This window comes from Colossoma macropomum, unplaced genomic scaffold (genome assembly GCF_904425465.1).
Source record: "Colossoma macropomum unplaced genomic scaffold, Colossoma_macropomum, whole genome shotgun sequence".
Lineage (NCBI taxonomy): Eukaryota > Metazoa > Chordata > Actinopteri > Characiformes > Serrasalmidae > Colossoma > Colossoma macropomum.
The window spans coordinates 43,037,220-43,063,341 of NW_023494789.1; positions in this window are offsets into that span (position 1 = coordinate 43,037,220).

Consider the following 26,122-nt stretch of genomic DNA (forward strand, 5'->3'; position numbering starts at 1 on the left):
CTTCTGATCTCCTAGTTCATCATCGACCTCTAGTGTACATTGAGTGTATATGCATATCAGAGGGTCCAGTACCATTTTTTTCTGGTTTACAATTGTCATTGCATCATTGCTGCATCTCGTTACAGACTATAAACAAAAGGCAGTTTGGTCACATCTTACAACACCTGAGAGGACAGCTCTGCCAAGATGTGTAAAACTATTTAAGTGGAGAATAAGTGTTTTATTTGTTTATTTGCATTTGTTCCACTGTTGTATAGAGTTGTGCTAGCAATCAATCTCAACACTTGGAACTTTAATGTAACAGCACAAGAGGAAAGCTGGCAAATATTTTGGTTGAACCCTAAAAACTTAACAGTCTTGCCGAGATATACTTGACAGTACAAATCAGTCACTAACTTTCAAATGTATTAAAAAAAAAAACGTGTAAATTTGCAACACATTTCTGGGAAAAAGTCTTAAGTTTCTTAAGAAATCTCATTGTGTCCAGTAGACAAGATGCAACATTTTAGGCTTGTGTCTTTATTAGTTTCTGAGATATTTCAAAGGTTTTGCCTTAAAATGTTTTTGGAAACTGTGCAGACTTTAATAAGTCATTAATAAGGCATCACTCTTGAACTATAGTTAGTTGAACTAACATTAGTTACATTATATTTTCAAACATTTTTCTTTGGTTTCAGGTGCTACCAAAACAGACGATACTGAGTTGAAGATTTTCTATTTTGTGGTTTGTTAAAAACATACCAGAAAAACTCTCAGGTCTTTCAAACCTGGTATTTATCACATATATTATAGTACAGTATTTTTGAAAATGTTCCAATTGTCTTATAGTATTAATTGTTTCCAATTCATGAACCATGAAAAGAAATTTTACATAGATTACATAAGATTACATAAATCCCAGTATATAGTGTTTTGTTTGACATTTCTGTCTATTTCACAGTGTGTTTTGCACTTTAATAAGTATGGTTTGGATTAACATACCAACTTTGTATTTGGTGTGTTTGTTAATTAAACTTTGCTTTTCTTAGTGATACATTATTTTACAGTAGATGGATTCAGACAAAAGCAGTTAGACTCTGAATGCAGGCATGATGTAACAGCTGTAGTAAACCAAAAAGCTTTATCACTCTAGATTATGTGTTTCAGGCCTCAGTCCTTATGGGCCAAAACACTGCAGACTTCAGCACACTTCCTCATTAAACACACACACCTGATTCAATTTATCAGCTAATTAGCAAAGCCTTTATAAACTGAATTCAGAGCGTTAGATGAATGTAACGCTGATCTCCACAGCACTTTGGCCTGGAAGGTCCCCAGTTTGACATGCGTGCTCTAGACTAATACCCACAAAAAATCACTGTGATATGAAAAAAAAAACATATCAAAAATTAAAACAGCTGATGTTATTCCGAGTGGAGATGTAGAGGGCCATGTAGAAAGTGTAGAAAAAATCCAGATATTCTGTAAGCCGTCAAGGGAAAACATGCACCTCTGTCTGTTCTGTGTAAATAGTTAAGCACAAAGAATAAACCAAAGAATAATCCCTAAAAATCATGTTGCAAACATGTTGCACACTGTCTGCTGGACACAATGACCATAACTCATGAAAATCTGAGAGGCCACTGGTAATTTTACTCAAATTGTTGCTCTGTTAGCTGGATTTTTTTGGGGTTTCTTTGTTTGCACAGACCTAATGGCAAACGCTAATCATGAAACAGTGAATAACTCCCTAAAAAGTATTTTTTTTGATATAAATGCTGTAACTGTACTGTGAACATACTTATACCATGTACCACTGCAATTCATTGTTTTTAGTGCTGTTTTATGTGAAGCTGCTGTTATGCTAAGCTAACTAACTACACAGTTCAAACATCAAAACATTTGAGCTAGCTATGTGTTCTATAGCTCCACGTTTCCTGTCACCACTTTATAATCCTCTTATTAGCATATTTTTTGTAGCCTGGACAGTGAGAGGCATTTACAGTTTACTTTTCATCATCTTTACAGTTACAGTCTGTGCTTACAATACACAGGCTGTTATCTGATCAATCGTTCATTATATTGAAACAGGTGCTGTTGATGTATCTAAACAAATGCATGTGATGGCTGGAGTGTAGAGGGAAGTCAGGAACTGTTAAACTTTTGTTTTTTCTATGTTTGGCACTATGAAAGTTTTGGGGATTTGGAGTCAGTGAAAGTGTGTAACTGCACGACGAAGAACATTTTGTAACCTGGGTTGCACTTCCACCCCCTTTCCTGAGTGTGTTCAAAGAGAATTCAAAGAGAACTCAAATCTTGGTGAAGGGCCCGTCTTTCAAAGAGGTGAGTCAGTTATCTATTATTGTGATTATCACTTCATCAGTATGATGTTGATTTTGTGATAATTTCAGAGCTAAACATCGAGTCTGACCTTCTTTGTGGGTGTGTGTGTGATGTTCATATATATGTTTTTACGTCAAAGCGTACGTAAATATTGACCTTTAAAGGATTATTTCAGGCTTTACAGGCCTTAGTGCATCTAAGCTGTCTGATTTTAACTCTGTTATCTGGTCTTCATTGGGCCAACAAGCCTGTGGTGAGTGGACACTTGCTTTATGGTCTTTATAGTGAAGGGTGCCGCAGTGTCAGTTGTATTAATGTAGATTCAAGTTTTCTGGTTGATTTCTGTTGTTCTGTATCACCACAGGGTGGAAGTGTGGGAGTAGGTAAGGTGAGGGCTGCACAGCTGTCAAGAATAGGTTACAGCCTGATGTAATGAGATTACGGGACATGAGTGTGTTTGCAAACTGTATGTGCCAAATTGGCCTTAATAAATATAAAAATCATTTATCTTTCAGCTCTTCCCAGAGCTAAAGCAAGAGGTGGAGAAAAGTGTAGACTGTATAAATGGCAGTTTACCAGCTCTGTGGAGCACAAAGACTGGCTGCAACACCCCAATAAGTGTGCTGATCGCCAGACTAATCATTACTGCCACGACAGATTCATACTCTGACAGAATGTTTTTAGTGCCAAAAGCTACACTTATTGGGATATTCTGAAAAATAAATGCAAACAAATTAACAGAGACTATCTGAAAGGCCTTCTTTTTGGCAGCATTCATCTCACCAGCATCAGTCTCCATATCTCTCGGTCCTGGATGCCTCAGCTTTCTCAGGATTGACACACAACAGAAGACGTCCACAGTCAAAACAACGACGTAAAGTACTGTGAGAATTTTGTAAGGCAAATTCTCATATATGATTGAGGAGATTACTCCAATTGCCAGAGAAAACATCCAGGTCATAATGGAGCATGCCAACCGATAACGCAGTGGCCTGTACCTAAGGAAGGTTACGGGGTGGACCACGGCCAGGTAACGCTCCAAACACACGCAGCACTGGAAAACACAGCGAGAGGACAAACTGGTGGCAAGGAAGAAACCCAAAGCTTCAGAGATGCACAGGTTCTGGCTTACAATACACATGCTGCTAAAAGACACCAAGAGCACAAAGAAAATCTCAGAAATCGACTGATTCCAGCTAAAAACATCAGAGGCATCCATTACACCACGTCTGGGGAAGAGAAGGATGATGACGTAGCTGTTCAAAGGAAGGCCCAGAAAGAAATAGATGGCATGGATGGATATCATGATGATGGAACAGGCTAAGAAATCAAAGCTGGTTGAGTTTGTGAAGGTGGCGTTCATGTTTAAGTCCTAGAAAGTGGAAGACAGAATGACATTCATACTCAGTTTTACATATTTGCTCAATGAAGATGAAATTACAGAGTTAAAAAAGACATTCCATGTGTTTCATTTGAAACTTTTAACATATAATAACATATAGTTTAGCTCCAATGTGAGTTTTACCGTAACACTTTCAGTAAAAAAAAATTACAAGAGAGGACAAGGATAAAAAAATTATTTTGAGAGTATGTTTTGCAATTTTTGTGTACATTTTCCTTTATTCTAAATAAATATAGTAGATTCAGGCCATTTTATTAGTTCTGTGCACAAGTAGACTAACAGTTCCCTGAAACTGTCTGACAAGTTTTGTTGTGTTAGACTGATGTGATAATGGACAGAGATGTTCTCATTAGGTCTGATTTTGATTCGTTATGAGGACACTGTAGCTCCCCTTCACAGCAGGGCTTTAGAATCAGCAAACGGCCACAGATTCATCGATGCAGCTGCAGTTTGGTGGTGAAATGAAAGAAGAAAATAAACTATAACCACAGCTTTCAGTAAACTGCACTTTCTGATTATCATATTTAACTGAGATGAAGACTCAGCACAGTCGCTGTTTTTGCTCTCGTGTCACATGAAGAAACATTTATCGTCAGTGTTTTTTAGTCAGATTCATGGTTTTATTTCCAGTTTTCATCATATATAGTTACATAATAGTTTGTTCTTTACAGTAAAGAGTGAACTGATGTAGTGAGAACCCAGTTCTGTTTAAACTGAGGAGGTGACAACAGATTTTCTAAAGAACTTGGCTAATACATGGCAAGCTAAAAATTACAGCCAGCTAAATGACTGCTAAATGATTGCAGTATTTATGGAATAATTTGCTGCAGAGCTGCAAATCAGGGTCAAGAATGTGTTATTTGATTGTCTTACATGCTTAAATGTCTGTGTTTTTGATAGACATGCAATAAGTACAATTAAACCAATTATGCTAAAACAATTGTGTGGTACCCTTTAGCTTGATGCTAACACAATACATGTAATCACATTGGGGAGCTAATGGTAATGAGTAATATTGTTGTGGTGGGAATTTGGTGAACAAAATGACATATAAAGCGAATAATTCTGCACTAAACTCTGTTAAATTCATGCTCGTAACTAGCTGTGAGGACACCGAGGTGCACAATAATGAAATTTAATATGATACAGTCACTGTATTACTGGCAAACAAAATCTGCCACTTAACACATTAAGATTGTAAAATGCAAACAGTTCTTTTGCATTTCAGTTCTTTTGTTTGGACTGTGTGTAATGTTGCTGGTTAAATCAGCTTTAGTCTAGTTCCAGTAACTGCTCAGCATTATCTAGCTAAAATCAGCAGATGCATTAGGCTTTATTTTGTCTCATTTACTGTATGAGTAGATGCCTTTCCTCTTAGCTGGGGTTTGGTACAGACAGCCTTTTATAATGCATATATTTAATGTGTGCTTATTCAGTAATTAGTGAGGACAGAGATGCAGGAGGATAAAGAAACAAGCAACGAGAGAAAAAGAGAAAGAGGCGAATGAAATAAAATAAATTTGAAACTTACTTACTTGATTAAGAGAAGATTTCAACAGGTATTTTTAGCTGAAAATAAATATAAATACACAGTTAAATGATTAATTAAAGTGCAAATGTCCTCACATTTTATACATTTTTAAGTCTGACAGCATGTAGTAGCCATAAAAAAGTAAATAAACCAAAAAATGATAATCACATGCTGTTTAATTGTGACAATAATCAATAACGCCTCAGTTTAACATTAGTTTAAAATCAGTGAAAAGAGAAAGGAGGTTCTTACGGATTCCGCAGGACTCGACCGTCCAAGAGTTCTCACAGTCTTGACTTTTAGCTGCAGGTGTGTGTTTTGTGGTAAGTATAGAGATGGAATCTCATCCACTTGTGTTATTGTTGTCCTGTCACAGCCGTCACCATATAGCCTTGTCTCTAATGCAAATCTTATACACACGTCCTTGTACAGCTTCTAAACACAAACTGGAGATTACAAATAAAAATAAATGCAGTTCTCTAAATATTTAGCACTAACTAGCAATAGTAAAAATTACTGCTCGTAATGTTGCTGGCTAAATCAGCTTTAGTTTAGTTCCAGTAGGTGCTCAGTTTAGGCTACAGGCTCAGTAGTTGGTGAGTACATTTGAATTGTGTTACCTAGCATGTTGATAGTGTAACATCATGAAATCAGCAGGTACATTAGGCTGTATTTTGTCTCATTAACTGTATGCATAGCTACCTTTCCCTTTGGCTGGGGTTTGGTACAGCCCTTTATAACGTATGTTTAAAGTGGGCTTTTTCACTAATCAGTGAGGACAGAGATGCAAAAGAGACAAGCAGAGAGAGAGAGAGAGAGAGAGAGAGAGAGAGAGAGAGAGAGAGAGAGAGGCAAATGAAATAAAATCAGTTTGAAACTTGCTTTATTTAGTGTAGGTTTCGACATGTATTTTGTGTTTTTCAGCTGAAAATAAACAAAAACACAGTTAAATGATTAATCAAATAAACTTGTGAAACAAATGAAAGGAAAAGGTGCATAACAGCTATGAATGCTTAAAAAAAGGAACAATGATTTGATAAATAAATAAAAAAACATCTAAAATAGAAATTTACCGCTGGAGTAATATTCATATTTGGCAGTTATTTTATTTACTATGAGATGTAGGTCATATTTCTGCAAAATGGACCTCACAAAAATTCTGATCCTAGTTATGGCCCTGGTTACATTATGATATTTTCATGATTATTTGTTAAGTCAATAAAAGTAACTGAAGTGAAATGTCTGCAATGTACAACAACTGGCCAAATATAAAATGTTGTCACAGTATCATAAATGACATAAGCTACTTAATGCTGTGCATTACAGTGATTTTAAGTTGATTTACTCCACTTTGGGTTGCATTATCCCCCCTTACCAGTTACATAATTAAACTGTTTTATTTTACTTTCACCCCAGCTTTGAATGGGGCTCAGAGAATTGGATCTGTACACTTTAACGCTTTAACAGATATTTTAAGCTTTAACTCAGTCAAGCTAAACTGACTTATCCAGGTTAACTAATTTAGTCGTCTACATTAAAGGCTTTATTGGACATTAAGCTTTAAGTAAAGAAACCATAAAAAGTAAACAAACCAAAAAATGATACTAACATGCTGTTTGGTTGTGACAGTAATCTAAAACATCTCATTTTGTTGGGAGTTTAAAATCAGGGTTCAAAGAGAAAAGAGATTCTCACAGATTCCACAGGACTTGAGTGTTTGAGAGTTCTCACAGTCTTCTCTTTAACGTACAGGTGTGTGTTTGTGTGGTAAACAATATAGATGGAACCTCATCCTGTCGTGTTATTGTTATCCTGTCACAGCCGTCACCATATAGCCTTGTCTCTAATGCAAATCTTATACAGTCAAAATGTACATCTTTGTATAGCTTCTAAACACAAACTGAAAATTACAGATAAAAAAAACACATTTCTCTGAATATTCAGCACTAACTAGCATTCAGGTGAATAAGTATTACATTGTGTAGCTTTAAACTAATAGTACCCCAAAGTAATAAAAGGTAAAACAAATACAATAAGGTAAAACAAATAAATAAAAAAGAAAAAAACATTGTAGACTTTGCCCCCGAAGTAGGGCTGAACAATGTGATGAAAATATCTAATTGCAGTCTTTTTGATAGTGGTTTGAATTTCAATTATATTCTATTATTAAGCATCAGTCCTTTGTTGGCCATGAAACATATCCATTTATAACCATTTATTTCCTAAATTATGGCATAAATGCTGAATGTAGTGTGCCCAACGCTAGCTGTGATTGTGATCATGGCATCACTCACAATCACTCAAACAGGGAAAGAATATTTATTAAGCTGATTTTGTGGGGATAATATAATTTGATTATATTTTGGAGTGCGTTCATCTTATTATGAATAGTAAAATCATTAGACTCTCTGCCAAGCTCAGCATTACTGTATAGCAACTGTTGCTATCTTCCATTGCCTTCCAAGCCCTCAGTTTGTCATCAGCTCACCAGTGTTTAAATTCTCCAGTTGTGGTGCAGTAGCTTTCTACCAGTCCAAAGCCAAAAACCAGTATAAAATCACTGCTGGAGATTCTCATCTCTCATCTGGAAACTCATCTCACTCTGACTGGACCTCACGTGATGTTCGCTGTCATGGTAACGTTTACTCTAAATGGTTCTCCACGTATGTAAAGAAATTCTTAATATCTCTTGTGTAACACAGCTTTACTCGTGTCTTAGGTTCACAAAAGTAATAGAATGTATGAATAAAATAGTAGATAAAAGTTCTCCTTATTGCTGCTTTCCAAAACCACTGCAGCAACTTCAGTGACTGTAAACTTTTTACATGCCATTTCACATCTGTGTCCGCGTTGACTGAATAAAGAGTGAAAGCTTCCCAGAAATACTTGACAATACAAATCAGTCACAGCATCTCAGTTACAAATCTATAAAAACATTAAAAAAACAAACAAACAACAAACCAAAAAGTCGCAAGAAAGCCTTTTTCTCTTAGCGCAGTAGATGTTATGTGTAAATTAGCAACATATTTCTGGGAAAAAGTACAGAGCCCCGCTGGTGACATCCTGTATACATAAAAATAATTGCGTGGCCATGCCTTATTAACGCATGGGAACGAGATCCTAACGCGTGGCCACGACTTAGTAAATCGTGGCCACGCATTATTTTTATTTATACAGGATGTCACCAGCAGGGCTCTGTAAGTCCTAGAATTACTATCTTAATTTTTCATAAATTTGGGAGAAAATGTCATTGTGTCCAGTAGACAGGGTGCAAAATTTTAGGCCTGTGTCTTTATCAGTTTCTGAGATATTTTAAAATTGCACATGTTGTTAATTGTTGCCTTACAGTGTTTTAGGAAACCCTGTGGACTTTAATAAGTCATTAATAAGGCATCACTCTTGAACTATTGATATTAGTTGCATGATATTTTCAAACATTTTTCTTTGGTTTCAGGTGTGTTTAACTACCAAAACAGAAGATACTGAGTTTAATATTTTCCATTTTGTGGTTTGTTAAAAACATACCAGAAAAACTCAAACAGCTCAGATCTTTAAAATCTGGTATTTATTACATATTACATATATTATAGTACAGTTTTTTGGAAATATTTTATTTGTCTTATAGTGTTAATTGTTTCCAATTTATTAACCATGAAAAGAAATTACATCATGCCCAGTATACAGTGTTTTGTTTTACATTTCTGTCTATTTTACAGTGTTTTACACTTCAAAAATATGGTTAACATATCAACTTTGTATTTGGTGTGTTTGTTAATTAAACTGTGCTTTTGCTATTTATACATTATTTTACCAGAAACCTTTATTACTCTAGATTATGTGAAGCTCCAGTCCTAATACAGATAGCTAATTAGCAAAGCCTTTATGAACTGAATTCAGAGCGTTAGATGAAGGTTAACACTGATCTCCACAGCACTTTACCCTGGAAGATCCCCAGTTTGACATGCCTGCTCTAGACTAATACCCACAAAAAATCACTGTAATATGAAAAAACATATCTAAAATGTTCTTCAGTGTGGACATATAAAGGGCCATAGAGAGAAAAAAAACATCAGATATTCTGCAAGCTGTGTATGTAGATATATACATATACATACATATGTACATATATATATATATACATATATATATATAATATATATATATATATATATATATATATATATGTATATATATATATATATGTATACAAATTGCACTCTTTTCTTTAGTAGATGTTTTAAGGCAAAAATACAGTCACATTTAAAAAAGCATTTTAGAAACTAATAAAGATACAAGCCTAAAATGTTGCACACTGTCTATTATTATTATTTGGTTTCTTTGTTTGTATAGACTTAATGGCAAACGCTAACCATAAACAGTGAATAACTCCCTAAAACATACTTTTTTGGATATAAATGCTGTAACGTAAGTGTACTGTGAACATACGTATACCATGCTCCATTGTAACTCATTGTTTTTAGTGCTGTTTTGTGTGAAGCTGCTGTTATGCTAAGCTACTGCTTCCTGTTACTTGGACAAAACGTTGCTAAAAAATCAACAACATATCTACAGTTTTCTAGACAGATGTTGAACTAACTACACTGTCCAAACATCAAAACATTTGAGCTAGCTTTGTGTTATGTAGCTCTACATTTCCTTTCACCTCTTTGTAATCCTTTTATTAGCATATTTTCATGGCCTGGACAGTGAGAGGCATGTACAGTTTATTTTTTACAGTATTTACAGTTACCATCCAACTGCTAGTTTATCTGATCAATCCTTCATTAAACTGAAACAGGTGCTGTTGATGTAATTAAACAAAAGCATGTGATGGCTGGGGTGTAGCGAGACATCAGGAACTAAACCTGTGTTCTTCTAACTGTGTTCCTCTAACCTGTGTATTCATAACTTTACTTAAAACAACACATCCTTTTAAAACTGTTTTACTTTTTCCACTCTTTGCACTATGTAAGTTTTGGGGGTTTGAAGACCTCTCTGGTAAAAATGTGTAACTGCACACAGCATGTGGAAGAACATTTTGTAACCTGGGCTGCGCTTTGGCCCCCTTTCTTGAGTGTCTAAACGCGTCTTCCAAGGATGTGAGTCAATTATCTACTATTGTCATTGTAACTTCATCAGTATGATGTTGATACTGAGATTATTTTAGAGCTAAACATGTGTGTGTGGTATTTATATGTACGTTTTATGTCAAAGCGTAAATATTGACCTTTAAAGGATTATTTCAGGCTTTACAGGCCTTAGTGCATCTCAGCTGTCTGGTTTTAACTCTGTTATCTGGTCTTCATTGGGCCAACAAGCCTGTGGTGAGTGGACACTTGCTTTATGGTCTTTATAGTGAAGGGTGCTGCAGTGTTGGTTGTATTAATGTAGATTCAGTTTTCTGGTTGATTGCTGTTGTTCTGTATCACCACAGGGTGGAAGTGTGGGAGTAGGTAAGGTGGAGACTGCACAGCTGTCAGAAATAGAATACAGTCTGATGTAATGAGATTACGGGGCATGAGTGTGTTTGCAAACTGTATGTGCCAAATTGGCCTTAATAAATATAAAAATCATTTATCTTTCAGCTCTTCCCAGAGCTAAAGCAAGAGGTGGAGAAAAGTGTAGACTGTATAAATGGCAGTTTACCAGCTCTGTGGAGCACATAGACTGGCTGCAACACCCCAATAAGTGTGTTGATCGCCAGACTAGTCACTGCTGCCATGTTAGTTACATACTTTGACAGAATGTTTTTAGTGCCAAAAGCTACACTTATTGGGATATTTTGAAAAATAAATGCAAGCAAATTAACAGAGACTATCTGAAAGGCCTTCTTTTTGGCAGCATTCATCTCACCAGCATCAGTCTCCATATCTCTCGGTCCTGGACGCCTCAGCTTTTTCAGGATTGACACACAACAGAAGACATCTACAGTCAAAACAATGATGTAAAGGACTGTGAGAATTTTGTAAGGCAAATCATTATGCAGGATTGAGGAGATTACTCCAACTGCCAGCGAAAACATCCAGGTCATGATGGAGCATGCAACCCGATAACGGAGTGGCCTGTACCTAAGGAAGGTTACAGGGTGGACCACAGCCAGGTAACGCTCCAAACACACGCAGCACTGGAAAACACAGCGAGAGGACAAACAGGTGGCAAGGAAAAAACCCAAAGCTTCAGAGATGCACAAGTTCTGGCTTACAATACACTGGATGCTAATAGACCCCAGAAGTGCAAAGAAAATCTCAGAAATCGACTGATTCCAGCCAAAAACATCAGAGGCATCCATTACACCACGTCTGGGGAAGAGAAGGATGATGACATAGCCGTTCAGAGGAAGGCCCAGAAAGAAATAGATGACATGGATGGATATCATGAAGTTGTGAAAGACTGAGAAATCAAAGCTGGTTGAGTTTGTGAAGGTGGCGTACATGTTTAAGCCCTAGAAAGAGGAAGACAGAATTACAGTCATACTCAGTTTTACATATTTGCTCAATGAAGATGACATAACTTAAATTTTAAGTTAAATTCACAAGGAGTAAAAAAGAAGACATTCCATATGTTTTATTCGAAAGCTTGTAACAGACATTAACATGTAGTTTAGCTCGAATGTCAGTTTTACAGTAACACTTTCAGTAAACACATTACAAGAGAGGACAAGGATAAAAAAATTATTTTGAGGGTATGTTTTGCAATTTTTTGTGCACATTTTACAACTACAACAACAGCTTTCAGTAAACTGCACTTTCTGATGATCATATTTAACATAGATAACGACTCAGTGCAGTCGCTTATCACTGTTTTTGCTCTCGTGTCATATGAAGAAATGTTTAGCGTCAATGTTTAAACATCCTCAGATTAAACACACAGAAACATCCATGTGGCTTGCATTATTCATTGAAGCCACTTTCAAGGTTTTATTCCCACAGTTGTCATTATATATATAGTCACAAAATACTCAGTTCTCTACAGCAAAGAGTGAACTGATGTAGTGAGAAACTGAGGAGCTGACAGCATGTTTTCTAAAGAACTCAGCTAATATTTGTCAAGCTAAAAATGAAAGCTAGCTAGCAGGCTAAATGGCTCCTCCATTAATATTCAGTGTTAGGATTGCAGAGAATCAAATGAAATGAAATCAGTTTGAAACTTACTTGATTTAGTGTAGATTTCAACATGTATGTTCAGCTGAAAATAAACATATAAATACATAGTTAAATAGTTAACTAAATAAACTTAATCAGGGTAACTGGACTCAAATTAGTTTATGGAACCCTAAAGGAGAAACTTATGGCTGGTGTAATACTTATATTCAGCAGTTATTCCATTCAACATGAGATTAATTCTTAAGTACTGTACTGCTGAAAAGTGCAGACAACTTCATTTTAATGCATTTTTACGTCTGACATCATGTAGTAGCCATAAAAAACTAAACAAACCAAAAAATGATAATCACATGCTGTTTGATTGTGACAGTAATCTAAAACGCCTTAGTTTAACCTTAGTTTAAAATCAGAGTGAAAGGAGAAAGGAGATTCTTACAGATTCCAAAAGACTCTTGACCGTCCTAGAGTTCTCACAGTCGTCTCACTCAGCTGCAGGTGGGTATGTGTGATAAATGATAGAGATGGAACCTCATCTACCCGTGTTATTGTTGTCCTGTCACAACCGTCACCATATAGCCGTGTCTCTTATGCAAATCTCGTACAGTCAAAATGTACATCTTTGTATAGCTTCTAAACAGAAACTGAGGATTACAGATAAAAATAAACACAGTTCTCTAAATATTTAGCACTAACTAGCAATAGTAAAAATTTAGTGAGCTAAAAGTTTAATCAGCGCAATTAACACATTGAGATTATACAGTGCAAACCCTGTATTTCATTTCTTTTGCTTGGACTGCTCGTAATGTTGCTGGCTAAATCAGCTTTAGTCTAGTTCCAGCAGCTGCTCAGTTTAGGCTACAGGCTCTGTAGTTGGTGATATTAATGTTTAGAGGAGAATTCACAGTTGTATTGTGTTACCTAGCATGTTGATGGTATAATGTCATGTAGCTAACATTACGAAACCAGCAGGTACATTAGGCTGTATTTAGCCTCATGAACTGTATGAGTAGCTACCTTTCCCTTTAGCTGGGGTTTGGTACAGACAGCCTTTTATAAGGTATGTCTGCTTTTTCAGTAATCAGTGAGGACAGAGATGCAAAAGAAACAAGCAGAGAGACAGACAGAAAGAGAGAGAGAGAAAGAAAGAGAGAGAGTGAGAGAGGGAGAGAGAGAGAGAGAGAGAAAGAGGCAAATGAAATGAAATCAATTTGAAACTTACTTGATTTAGTGCAGGTTTAAACTTGTATTTTGTATTTTCAGCTAAAAAAAAACAAATACACAGTTAAATGATTAATCAAATAAACTTACACAGGGTAACTGGGGTCAAATCAGTTTATGGAAGTTTAATAGCAGAAAGAATGGAGGGATGGGGAAGGAACAAATGAAAGGAAAAAGTGCATAACAGTTATGGGTAAAAAAAAAGGAAGAATGATTTGATAAATAAAAAAAATAACCTGGAATAAAATGGACCTCACAAAAATTCTGATCCTAGTTACATTATGATATTTTTATATTCATGATTATTTGTTGAGTCAATAAAAGTAACTGAAGTGAAATGTCTGCAATGTACATCAATTCGGCAAGTTGTTGCCCTGTTTCAGCAGTTACCTGTTGCTTGGCAACAGTACCCTAAAAAAACTATGTTTATTAGTGTAAAAATAGTTTATTATTGATCATAATTTAGTTAAATTCTACAATATCAAATGTTGTCACAGTATCATAAATGACATAAGCTACTTGATGCTGTGCATTACAGTGATTTTAAGTTGATTTACTCCACTTTGGGTTGCATTATCCCCCCTTACCAGTTACATAATTATACTGTTTTATTTTACTACAACCTCGAATGGGGCTCAGAGAATTGATTCTGTACACTTAGCTTTAACAGATTTTTTAAGCTTTAACTCAGTCAAGACAAACTGACTTATCCAGGTTAACTCATTTAGTCATGTACATTAAAGGCTTTATTGGACATTAAGCTTTAAGTACTGTACTGCTGAAAAGAGTGAAAAGAGAAAGGAGATTCTTACAGGTTCCACAGGACTCTTGACCGTCCGAAAGTTCTCACTGTCTTCTCTTTAATGTACAGGTGTGTGTTTGTGTGGTAAATGATATAGATGGAACCTCATCCACTCGTGTTATTGTTGTCCTGCCACAGCCGTCACCATATAGCCTTGTCTCTGATGCAAATCTCATACATTCAAAATGTACATGTCCTTGTACAGCTTCTGAACAGAAACTGAAGATTACAAATAAAAATACAGTCCTCTAAATATTTAGCGCTAACTAGCATTCAGGTGAATGAATATTACATAGTATAACTTTAAAGTAATAGTACCTCAAAGTAATAAAAGTTGAACATACAAAATAAATGAATAAAAAAAGATAAAAAGCATGCTTTGTAGACTTTGGCCCAGAACAAGGGCTGAACAATTTGATGAAAATATCTAATAGCAGGTTTTTTTGATGATTGAGTGATTTAAATTGCAATTATATTCTATAATAAATTGCAATTATATTCTATAATAAATTAAGCATCAGTTCTTTTTTGGCCATGAAGCTTATCCATTTATATCCATGTTTTCCTAACCTGAGGCATCAATGCTGTGTGCCCGACAACCATCAATGCAGTGTGCCCGACAACCAGCAAATTGTGGCAGGGCCGTAACCTGGGCCTACCCAGATTGATCACTCAATCAAACAGGGAAAGAATATTTATGAAGCTGATTTTTTTCGGGGGGGGGGTAATAGAATTTGATTTTATTTTTGAGGGTTTTCATCTTATTATGAACAGTAACGTCAGTAGGCTCTCTGCCAAGCTCAGGCCCCCGGTCACTGCATAGCAACAATTGCTATCCACCCCAAGCCCTCAGTTTGTCATCAGCTCACCAGTGTTTGAATTTGAAACTCCAGTTGTGCTATTTTTTTTTTTTTAGCAGTCCAAAGCCAAAAAACAAATTTAAATACACAGTCGTCATCAGTTTTCTGTAAATCTGAAACCAAAGGAAGTAAGATCAGGACGGTGATGTATGATTAGACTGCACACCTGGTGCTGGTTAAAGTAATGTGCTCTAAGGTGTGACAGGTACAAATCAGACAAAGAGTGAGTCACATTGGCTTACATGCTAATTTATCTTGGATATTTTGAACTGAGCTCACTGACAAAAATGAAAAACATAAATTACCAAAATCAGTTCTATTGAGTGGACAAGATCCTCGTGCGCATGCTGCCAAAGTTAGAGCGACTGAAAGTGAAACACCACTTTTCTTACTGAATGTGAAATTTCTCAGCTACGTTCAGATTCCAAACACACCACGTGTTACTCTGAGTTACCATGCAGACTAGGTGGGCGGACCCTGCTGTAGTGCGACTTTCCATTGGCTGATTTTTTTGGTAGATTTGCAATAAATGGAATTTAACGAAGTATGTGACAACAAATGTGTGCCACCATTAGCTTGATGCTAACACAATACATGTAATCACATTGAGATGTTAGTGGAAATTAGCAGTATTGTTGCAGTGCTAATTTGGTGAGCAAAAACAACCTATAAAGTGAAAGTTTCTTCACTAAACACTGTTACATTATGATATTTTCATGATTTAATGACAACTAAAAGTAACTGAAATTAAATGTTTTCAATGTACAATAATCAGTGACCCTCTTCAGCAGTTCATAGTGGTTAGCAACAATAGCCTACAACTACATTTATTAGTGGAAGAATTGTTTATTATTAATTATAACTGCCAGATTTCATTGGAAATTTGTGAATCTTATAATATTAAATGTTGTTGCAATTTTACAAACAACAAGGTATTTGATGCTGTGCATTACAGTGATTTTAAGGTGGTTTACTCCACTTTATGTTGCACTGAGACCTCTTACCTGTTATTTAATCATACTGACTTATTTTACCTCAACATTGAACATTGTTCAGCCAATTGCAACTGTATGTTTAGCTTCAACAAGGGGTTTTTTTAAAACTTTAAATCGGATTCAGACCAAGCTTATTTATGTAGGTTTACCCTGTGGGGCGTAAGGACAGTCTCTTGATTTTTGCATGTATTTTTAAGTTTACCTTTAAAAGCACCAGCAAACAGATGAGACCCACGTTATATATCAAAATGTTCAGAACAGTCTCAGCACTCTGTAAAGAGGCCTGACCTAGACCTGGAGCACTGTGTAAAGAGAGAATTCAGCTCTAAAGCTGAAAAGTTGTCCGATCTTAGAAATTCTTAATGAACACAGCTTTATTCGTGTTTTGGTGTTTGAAATGGGTTTACCAGAGTCTTAGGTTCACAAAAGTAGAGGAATGTATGAATAAAATAGTAGATAAATGTTCTCCTTATTGCTGCTTTCTAAAACCACTGCAGCAACTTCAGTGACTGTAAACCTCTACACGCCATTTCACATCTGTGTCCGCGTTGACTGAATAAAGAGTGAAAGTTTTCCCAGAAATACTTGACAGTACAAATCAGTCACAGCCTCTCAGTTACAAATCTATAAAAACATTCAAAAAACAAACAAACAAACCAAAAAGTCACAAGAAAGCCTTTTTCTCCCAGTGCAGTAGAAGTTATGTGTAAATTTGCAACGCATTTCTGGGAAAAAAGTCCTAGAATTACTATCTTAATTTGTCATAAATTTAGGAGAAAATGTCATTGTGTCCAGTAGACAGGGTGCAAAATTTTAGGCCTGTGTCTTTATCAGTTTCTGAGATATTTTAAAATTGCACATGGTGTTAGTTTTTGCCTTACAATGTTTTAGGAAACCCTGCGGACTTTAATAAGTCATTAATAAGGCATCACTCTTGAACTATTGATATTAGATGCATGATATTTTCAAACATTTTTCTTTGGTTTCAGGTGTGTTTAACTAACAAAACAGAAGATGCTGAGTTAAATTTTTTTCCATTTTGTGGTTTGTTAAAACATACCAGAAAAACTCAAACAGCTCAGATCTTTAAAATCTGTTATTTATTACATATTACTTATATTATAGTACAGTTTTCTGGAAACATTTTATTTGTCTTATAGTGTTAATTGTTTCCAATTTATTAACCATGAAAAGAAATTACATCATGCCCAGTATACAGTGTTTTGTTTTACATTTCTGTCTATTTCACAGTGTTTTACACTTCAAAAAATATAGTTAACAAATCAACTTTGTTTATGTTGTGTTTGTTAATTAAACTGTGTTGCAGACTTCAGCACACAGCCTCGTTAATCACACCTTATTCAACTCGTAAGCTAATTAGCAAAGCCAAAGCCTTTATGAACTGAATACAGAGCGAAAAAAAATCAGATATTCAGCAAGCTGTCAAGGGGAAAAATGCACCTATATATATGTATATATATATATACACATACATATATATATATATATATACATACACATATATATATATATATATATATATAGTAGTAGTTAAACACAAAGAATAAACCTAAGAATAATCCTTGAAAAATCACACATCTTGCTTCAATAGTTTAAAAGTTACCAAAAATTGCACTCTTTTCTTTAGTCGTTGTTTTAAGGCAAAAATACAGTCACATTTAAAAAAGCTTTTCAGAAACTAATAAAGATACAAACCTAAAATGTTGCACACTGTGTACTGGACACAATGATCGTAATTCATGTAATTGATGAAAATCTGAGATGGTCAGTTTGGAAGCCATTTAATGTTACTCAAATTGTTACTCTGTTAGCTGGAATTATTTGGTTTCTTTGTTTGACTTAATGGCAAACGCTAACCATAAACAGTAAATAACTCCATAAAACATACTTTTTAGTTATAAATGCTGTAATGTAAGTGTACTGTGGACATACTTATACCATGTTCCGTTGTAACTCATTGTTTTTAGTGCTGTTTTGTGTGAAGCTGCTGTTATGCTAAGCTACTGCTTCCTGTTACTTGGACAAAACGTTGCTAAAAAAATCACATATCTACATATCAACATATATATAACATATATTCTAGACAGATGTGGAACTAACTACACTGTCCAAACATCAAAACATTTGAGCTAGCTATGTGTTCCATTGCTCTACATTTCCTTTCACCATTTTGTAATCCTTTTATTAGCATATTTTCATGGCCTGTACAGTGAGAGGCATTTACAGTTTATTTTTTACAGTATTTACAGTTACCATCCAACACCTAGTTTATCTGATCAATCCTTCATTAAATTGAAACAGGTGCTGTTGATATAATTAAACAAAAGCATGTGATGGCTGGAGTGTAGCGAGACGTCAGGAACTAAACCTGTGTTCTTCTAACTGTATTCTTCTAACCTGTGTATTCGTAACTTTACTTAAAACAACACATCCTTTTAAAACTGTTTTACTTTTTCCACTCTTTGCACTATGTAAGTTTTGGGGACTTGGAGACCTCTCTGGTAAAAATGTGTAACTGCACACAGCATGTAGAAGAACATTTTATAACCTGGGTTGTGCTTCGGCCCCCTTCCCTGAGTGTGTTCAAAGAGAATTCAAAGAGAACTCCGTCTAAACTTGGTGAAGAACGCATCTTCCGAGGATGTGAGTGAATTATCTACTATTGTCATTGTAACTTCATCAGTATGATGTTGATACTGAGATTATTTTAGAGCTAAACATGTGTGTGTAGTAGTTATATGTATGTTTTATGTCAAAGCGTAAATATTGACCTTTAAAGGATTATTTCAGGCTTTACAGGCCTTAGTGCATCTCAGCTGTCTGATTTTAACTCTGTTATCTGGTCTTCATTGGGCCAACAAGCCTGTGGTGAGTGGACACTTGCTTTATGGTCTTTATAGTGAAGGGTGCTGCAGTGTCGGTTGTATTGATATAGATTCAGTTTTCTGGTTGATTGCTGTTGTTCTGTATCACCACAGGGTGGAAGTGTGGGAGTAGGTAAGGTGAGGACTGCACAGCTGTCAGAAATAGGATACAGTCTGATGTAATGAGATTACAGGACATGAGTGTGTTTGCAAACTGTATGTGCCAAATTGGCCTTAATAAATATAAAAATCATTTATCTTTCAGCTCTTCCCAGAGCTAAAGCAAGAGGTGGAGAAAAGTGTAGACTGTATAAATGGCAGTTTACCAGCTCTGTGGAGCACATAGACTGGCTGCAACACCCCAATAAGTGTGTTGATCGCCAGACTAGTCACTGCTGCCATGTTAGATACATACTCTGACAGAATGTTTTTAGTGCCAAAAGCTACACTGATGGGGACATTTTGAAAAATAAATGCCAGCAAATTAACAGAGACTATCTGAAAGGCCTTCTTTTTGGCAGCATTCATCTCAACAACATCACTCTCCATATCTTTCGGTCCTGGACGCCTCAGCTTTCTCAGGATTGACACACAACAGAAGACGTCCACAGTCAAAACAACAACGTAAAGTACTGTGAGAATGTTGTAAGGCACATTCTCATGCATGTTTGAGGAGATTACTCCAACTGCCAGAGAAAACATCCAGGTCATGATGGAGCATGCGACCCGATAACGCAGTGGCCTGTACCTAAGGAAGGTTACGGGGTGGACCACAGCCAGGTAACGCTCCAAACACACGCAGCACTGGAAAACACAGCGAGAGGACAAACTGGTGGCAAGGAAAAAAACCAAAACTTCAGAGATGCACAAGTTCTGGCTTACAATACACTGGATGCTAATAGACCCCAGAAGCGCAAAGAAAATCTCAGAAATCGACTGATTCCAGCTAAAAACATCAGAGGCATCCATTACACCACATCTGGGGAAGAGGAGGACGATGACGTAGCCGTTCAGAGGAAGGCCCAGAAAGAAATAGATGACATGGATGGATATCATGAAGTTGTAAAAGACTGAGAAATCAAAGCTGGTTGAGTTTGTGAAGGTGACATTCATGTTTAAGTCCTAGAAAGAGGAAGACAGAATGACACTCATACTCAGTTTTACATATTTGCTTGATGAAGATGACGTAACTTAAATTTTAAGTTAAATTCATAAGGAGTTAAAAAAGACATTCCATGTGTTTTATTTGAAGATTGTAACAGACATTAACATGTAGTTTAGCTCCAATGTGAGTTTTACTGTAACACTTTCAGTAAAAAAAAATTACAAGAGAGGACAAGGATAAAAAAAATATTTTGAGGGTATGTTTTGCAATTTTTGTGTACATTTTCCTTTATTCTAAATAAATATAGTAGATTCAGGCCATTTTATTAGTTCTATGCACAAACTAACAGTTCCCTGAAACTGTCTGACAAGTTTTGATGTGTTAGACTGATGCGATAATGGACAGAGATGCACTCATTAGGTCTGATTTTGATTCGGGGGGTTATGAGGACACTGTAGCTCCCCTTCACAGCAGGGCTTTAGAATCAGCAAATGGCCCACAGATTCATCGATGCAGCTGCAGTTTGGTGATGAAATGAAAGAAGAAAGTAAACTACAACAACAACAGCTTTCAGTAAACTGCACTTTCTGATGATCATATTTAACAGAGATAACGACTCAGTGCAGTCGCTTATCACTGTTTTTGCTCTCGTGTCACATGAAGAAATGTTTAGCGTCAATGTTTAAACATCCTCAGATTAAACACACAGAAACATCCATGTGGCTTGCATTATTCATTGAAGCCACTTTCAAGGTTTTATTCCCACAGTTGTCATTATATATATAGAGAAACTGAGGAGCTGACAGCATGTTTTCTAAAGAACTCAGCTAATATTTGTCAAGCTAAAAATGAAAGCTAGCTAGCAGGCTAAATAGCTCCTCCATTAATATTCAGTGTTAGGATTGCAGAGAGGCAAATGAAATGAAATCAGTTTGAAACTTACTTGATTTAGTGTAGATTTCAACATGTATTTTCAGCTGAAAATAAACAAATAAATACATAGTTAAATAGTTAACTAAATAAACTTAATCAGGGTAACTGGAGTCAAATCAGTTTATGGAACCCTAAAGGAGAAACTTATGGCTGGTGTAATACTCATATTCAGCAGTTATTCCATTCAACATGAGATTAATTTTTAAGTACTGTACTGCTGAAAAGTGCAGACAACTTCATTTTAATGCATTTTTACGTCTGACATCATGTAGTAGCCATAAAAAACTAAACAAACCAAAAAATGATAATCACATGCTGTTTGATTGTGACAGTAATCTAAAACGCCTTAGTTTAACCTTAGTTTAAAATCAGAGTGAAAGGAGAAAGGAGATTCTTACAGATTCCAAAAGACTCTTGACCTTCCTAGAGTTCTCACAGTCGTCTGTCTCAGCTGCAGGTGTGTGTATGTGTGATAAATGATAGAGATGGAACCTCATCTACTCGTGTTATTGTTGTCCTGTCACAACCGTCACCATATAGCTGTGTCTCTAATGCAAATCTCGTACAGTCAAAATGTACATCTTTGTATAGCTTCTAAACAGAAACTGAAGATTACAGATAAAAATAAACACAGTTCTCTAAATATTTAGCACTAACTAGCAATAGTAAGAATTTAGTGAGCTAAAAGTTTAATCAGCGCAATTAACACATTAAGATTATACAGTGCAAACCCTGTATTTCATTTCTTTTGTATGCACTGCTCGTAATGTTGCTGGCTAAATCAGCTTTAGTCTAGTTCCAGCAGCTGCTCAGTTTAGGCTACAGGCTCTGTATTTGGTGATATTAATGTTTAGAGGAGAATTCACAGTTTTATTGTGTTACCTAGCATGTTGAAGGTATAATGTCACGTAGCTAACATTATGAAGTCAGCAGGTACATTAGGCTGTATTTTAAATGGCTCAGCCAATTGGAACTGCATGTTTAGCTTTAACAGTGATTGTTAAGCTTTAACTCTGAGGCAGGCCAAGCTTATTTATTCTGTTTAACTGGGTTAGTCATCTACAGAAACGCCTATATTGGAATTTAAGCTTTAAGAACTGAACGGCTGAAAAGTACAGACAACTTTACATTTTACACATTTTTAAGTCTGGCATCATGTAGAAGTGGTAAACAAGTAAACAAATAAAAAAAAATGACAAAGTATCAATTGTGGCAGTAATCCCTAACTCATTATTTCAAAATCGAGCTGAAAAGAGAAAGGAAATACTTACAGATTCAGCAGGACTCATGAATGTCCGAGGGTTCCTGCAGTCTTCTCTTTCAGCTGCAGGTGTGCGTTTGTGTGGTAGATTGTTTTGATATAAATGGAATCTCGTCCATTATTGTTATTGTTGTCCTGTCACATCAGTGACCAAACAGCTTTGTCTCTAATGCAAATTTCATACAGTCAAAATGTGCCTGTTCTACTACAGCCTCTAAACACAAACTAAAAATTACGCTCTCTAAATATTTAGTTCAAAATACTAGCATTCAGGTGAACAAATCTTACATAGTACAGCTTTAAATTAATAGTACATTTAAATAAAAATGTTAAACATATAAATAAAAACATAAGTAAGTAAATAAGCAAAAATAAATAAGCTTCATAGACTTTGGCTGAAGAATTTGGAGAAAATATCTAAAATATTGATTTTTTTTGTACCATGGGTGCCCCATATGTACCCCATGTTAATTTAGAAGGGTCCAGAATTAACAAATAAATAAATAAAAATATCAGAATAAAGACAACAGAAAATAACAAATTGAAACTAGCAAAATAAATAGTATGATACTATAGTATATATGTTCGGAGAATCATAAAGCCAAATGAACGCATAATGACCAAAGGAAGTCATTTAATTAGACACGTCTCTTTTATTGATTCCACAGCTTTGCAGCTGCACTCTTCTCAGGGATGTTTCATAAATATTAGTTATTTTAAAGCTCACTGAACATATAGAGACTCCTCCAGCTTGAAAAGAACCGTTTAGAGCAAGTTTGACTTCTTTTGGTGTTTACTGAGCGAGTGAAACAGTCTTGTCTTCTGAATAAGAATGAATGAATCCTGGTGGATTTTTTTCTCTTATCATTCTAATATGGATTAAAATTGAACACTGAAAGTTATATTGATGTAATATTCCTTAAAACCAGTCAGGATATTATTTTAAAATGCGAAGGACCCGTAAATAATGACGGTTGTTGAAGATGTGTGAATAGTTCCTCAGTCAAAGCTTAGCATTGTACTGGATTTATGTGGCTAACAAGAAGCTAGTTTAGCTAACTATGAGGGCCACGTTATGTCTGCACAGTGAGGCGTTAGCCGTTTTTTTTCTCTTAGGGTTTTTCCTGCCTAGAGAATTACAAGGCGGCCACCTCTGTCAAATTTCATATTCTAACAATTTGTCCTACCCATCCAGTGCACAAGCATGTGCATATAATTAGTATAATGTAGTCACTTAATATTTTAAACATATTAATGTGTTTCATTTGTTAATTCTTTAAAGATTCAGCTTAATATTATTACTTATCTCCTAATTAAGTTCATTTGGGGTATCAAAATATCATATTATTCTTTTAATAGTTTACGCTTGTATTATGCTTATAGCATTTTTACACAATGATTTAGACGAGGCTGAATTTGCCTTTCTTTTCACCAGCTTCTCGTTTAAATTTCCTGTTCCACATTAGAGGGCTTCAGTTGCCTTAAGCACCAGAATGTTAATGCTGCACTATTTAAGGTGGAATGGGAAAATTCAAACATAAAGCTGGCGATTAAGTAGCTGATTCGGCTCCATCCTGCAGTTTTATGTAGAGCTCTGCTTATAAATGTACGCTACAGGACGTCTCGATAAGGTAACACACACACAGCCAATACAATGCCATAAACAAGCCAGTGACCACTACAAAGTCATGGGTTAACTGAGTCAAGCCGCTACCACGAGACAGAGTTAGACAGGAATGTATTTACAAGATGAATTTCTATAAAATGCTCTGCTTTCAATATAAAAATGAGACGTAAAAGGGCAGTCAGCTCTGTTGGTCTGCTAGGCTTAAGTTTGATCATTTAATTTACTTCATGTACTTAATGAAGTAATTGCACAGCCAGCGATTAAAATATTAGCTAGCTATTTATTAACCATTTAAAGTGAACAACAATTTGGATGGGTCAGAAAATGCTTGTGTTAAAAACTTTTTAGCACAGCAGCTAAAATTAAACTGGGGTAATTCAAAATCAGACAGATTTTAAAGGAGTAATTTCAACACAATTCTTATTATTCAGCCAAACTAGCTCAGATTATCAGCTACCCTGAACCAGCAAATGAAATGACTCATCTTTGTGCAGACAGTGTTGTTGATGATGTTGTTGATTCAGCTGATGGTGAGATTAATCACAGAAATAAATCCAGATATTATTTTTTTTTTACCTTTGTATTGTTTATAGAAATGTGCAGAAAACAGCATCCTTTAGCCTGTCAGGCCATCTCATAGGGGCACATTTTCACCATATCTGATGTATTACATTCAAAATCTGGTGTGCTGGCTGAACTGAAAACTTGACTCAGTGAATGGTGGATAGAGGCGGTTGCTAAGCAGTGATTGGAAGGCCAAGAAAATGAGGCGGGGTTTGAAAGCCGTCTTTCAAAGACAGAGGTAGTTAAGGTAGTTAATGAAGGAATCATGAATAATGTTAAAATGTGTTAAACTTTGATCTACATCATTTCATCACTGTTTCTTAGTTAAATTATTAGTCATTAAGGGGCAAAGAGGCACATCCACCACCTGCAAGACTACATAACAGTACAGTAATAATTGGGATATTGTTGAGGGGGCCTCTGGTGGGCCTCTTAGTTCACTTAATAAGCAGAGCCAGCACTGGACTTTGGTGCGAGTGGACAGACTTTGGCCAGTGTGGGAGATTTTCTTAAATAGTTATATATTTACATGGAAGATTTAAGTATTTAATAATAATGTGGATGATTGTCTTAAGATTGATAATTGATGTTGGGAAAATAGTTCATTCGAATCATACTGTGCTGTACTGTCTGTGTGTGTAACCGCAGACCTCCAGCCTCCAAGTGTACGTGCCGCTTTCTCTGTATGTGGCTGTGTGACCCATCTTAGGCAGACTGGAGCTTTGGATGCTGCTACAAATTGTATATTTTTTGATCAGGCCTGGGAAACACCTCTGAGTCCCTTTTCCTTGAGATACTTGGCCCTTGGCCTATACACACACACACACACGCACACACACGCGCACACATGCACACACAGACCCAGTGATAAGTTGATAATTTCATTTTTCATGTATTTTATTTATAAGGCATATATTTTTAACACTTCCTTATTTGGTTACAATTAGGAAGAACCTGTTTAGTCACAGTTGGGCATAATCAGTATTCTAACTTCCTTGTATTCCCTTTGATTAATGAAAAAATGGAAAAGTGGGATATGTGAGTTAATGTACTATGATGTAATTATCTTCTTGCTTGCTGTGAAGCCTTAATCTTACCTTTTATTAATTACTACCTTTTGCTGATTGACATCTCTGATGTGTAAGATTCAACCAATAACATTCTGAAATCGTGAGCAGAAAAGAAGGAAAGTACGATCAGGACGGTGATGTATGATTAGACTGCACACCTGGTGGTAGTTAAAGTAATGTGCTCTAAAGTGTGACAGGTACAATCAGACAAAGATTGAGTCACATTGGCTTACATGCTAATTTATCTTGGATATTTTGAACTGAGCTCACTGCCGAAAATTAAAAACACAAAATTACCAAAATCAGTTCTATCGAGTGGACTAGATACTCGAACGCATGCTGGCAAAGTTAGAGTGATTGAAAATGAAACACCGCTTTTCTTACTGAAACTTTCTCAACTATGTTCACTTTCCAAACACACCACGTGTGTTACTGAGTTACCAT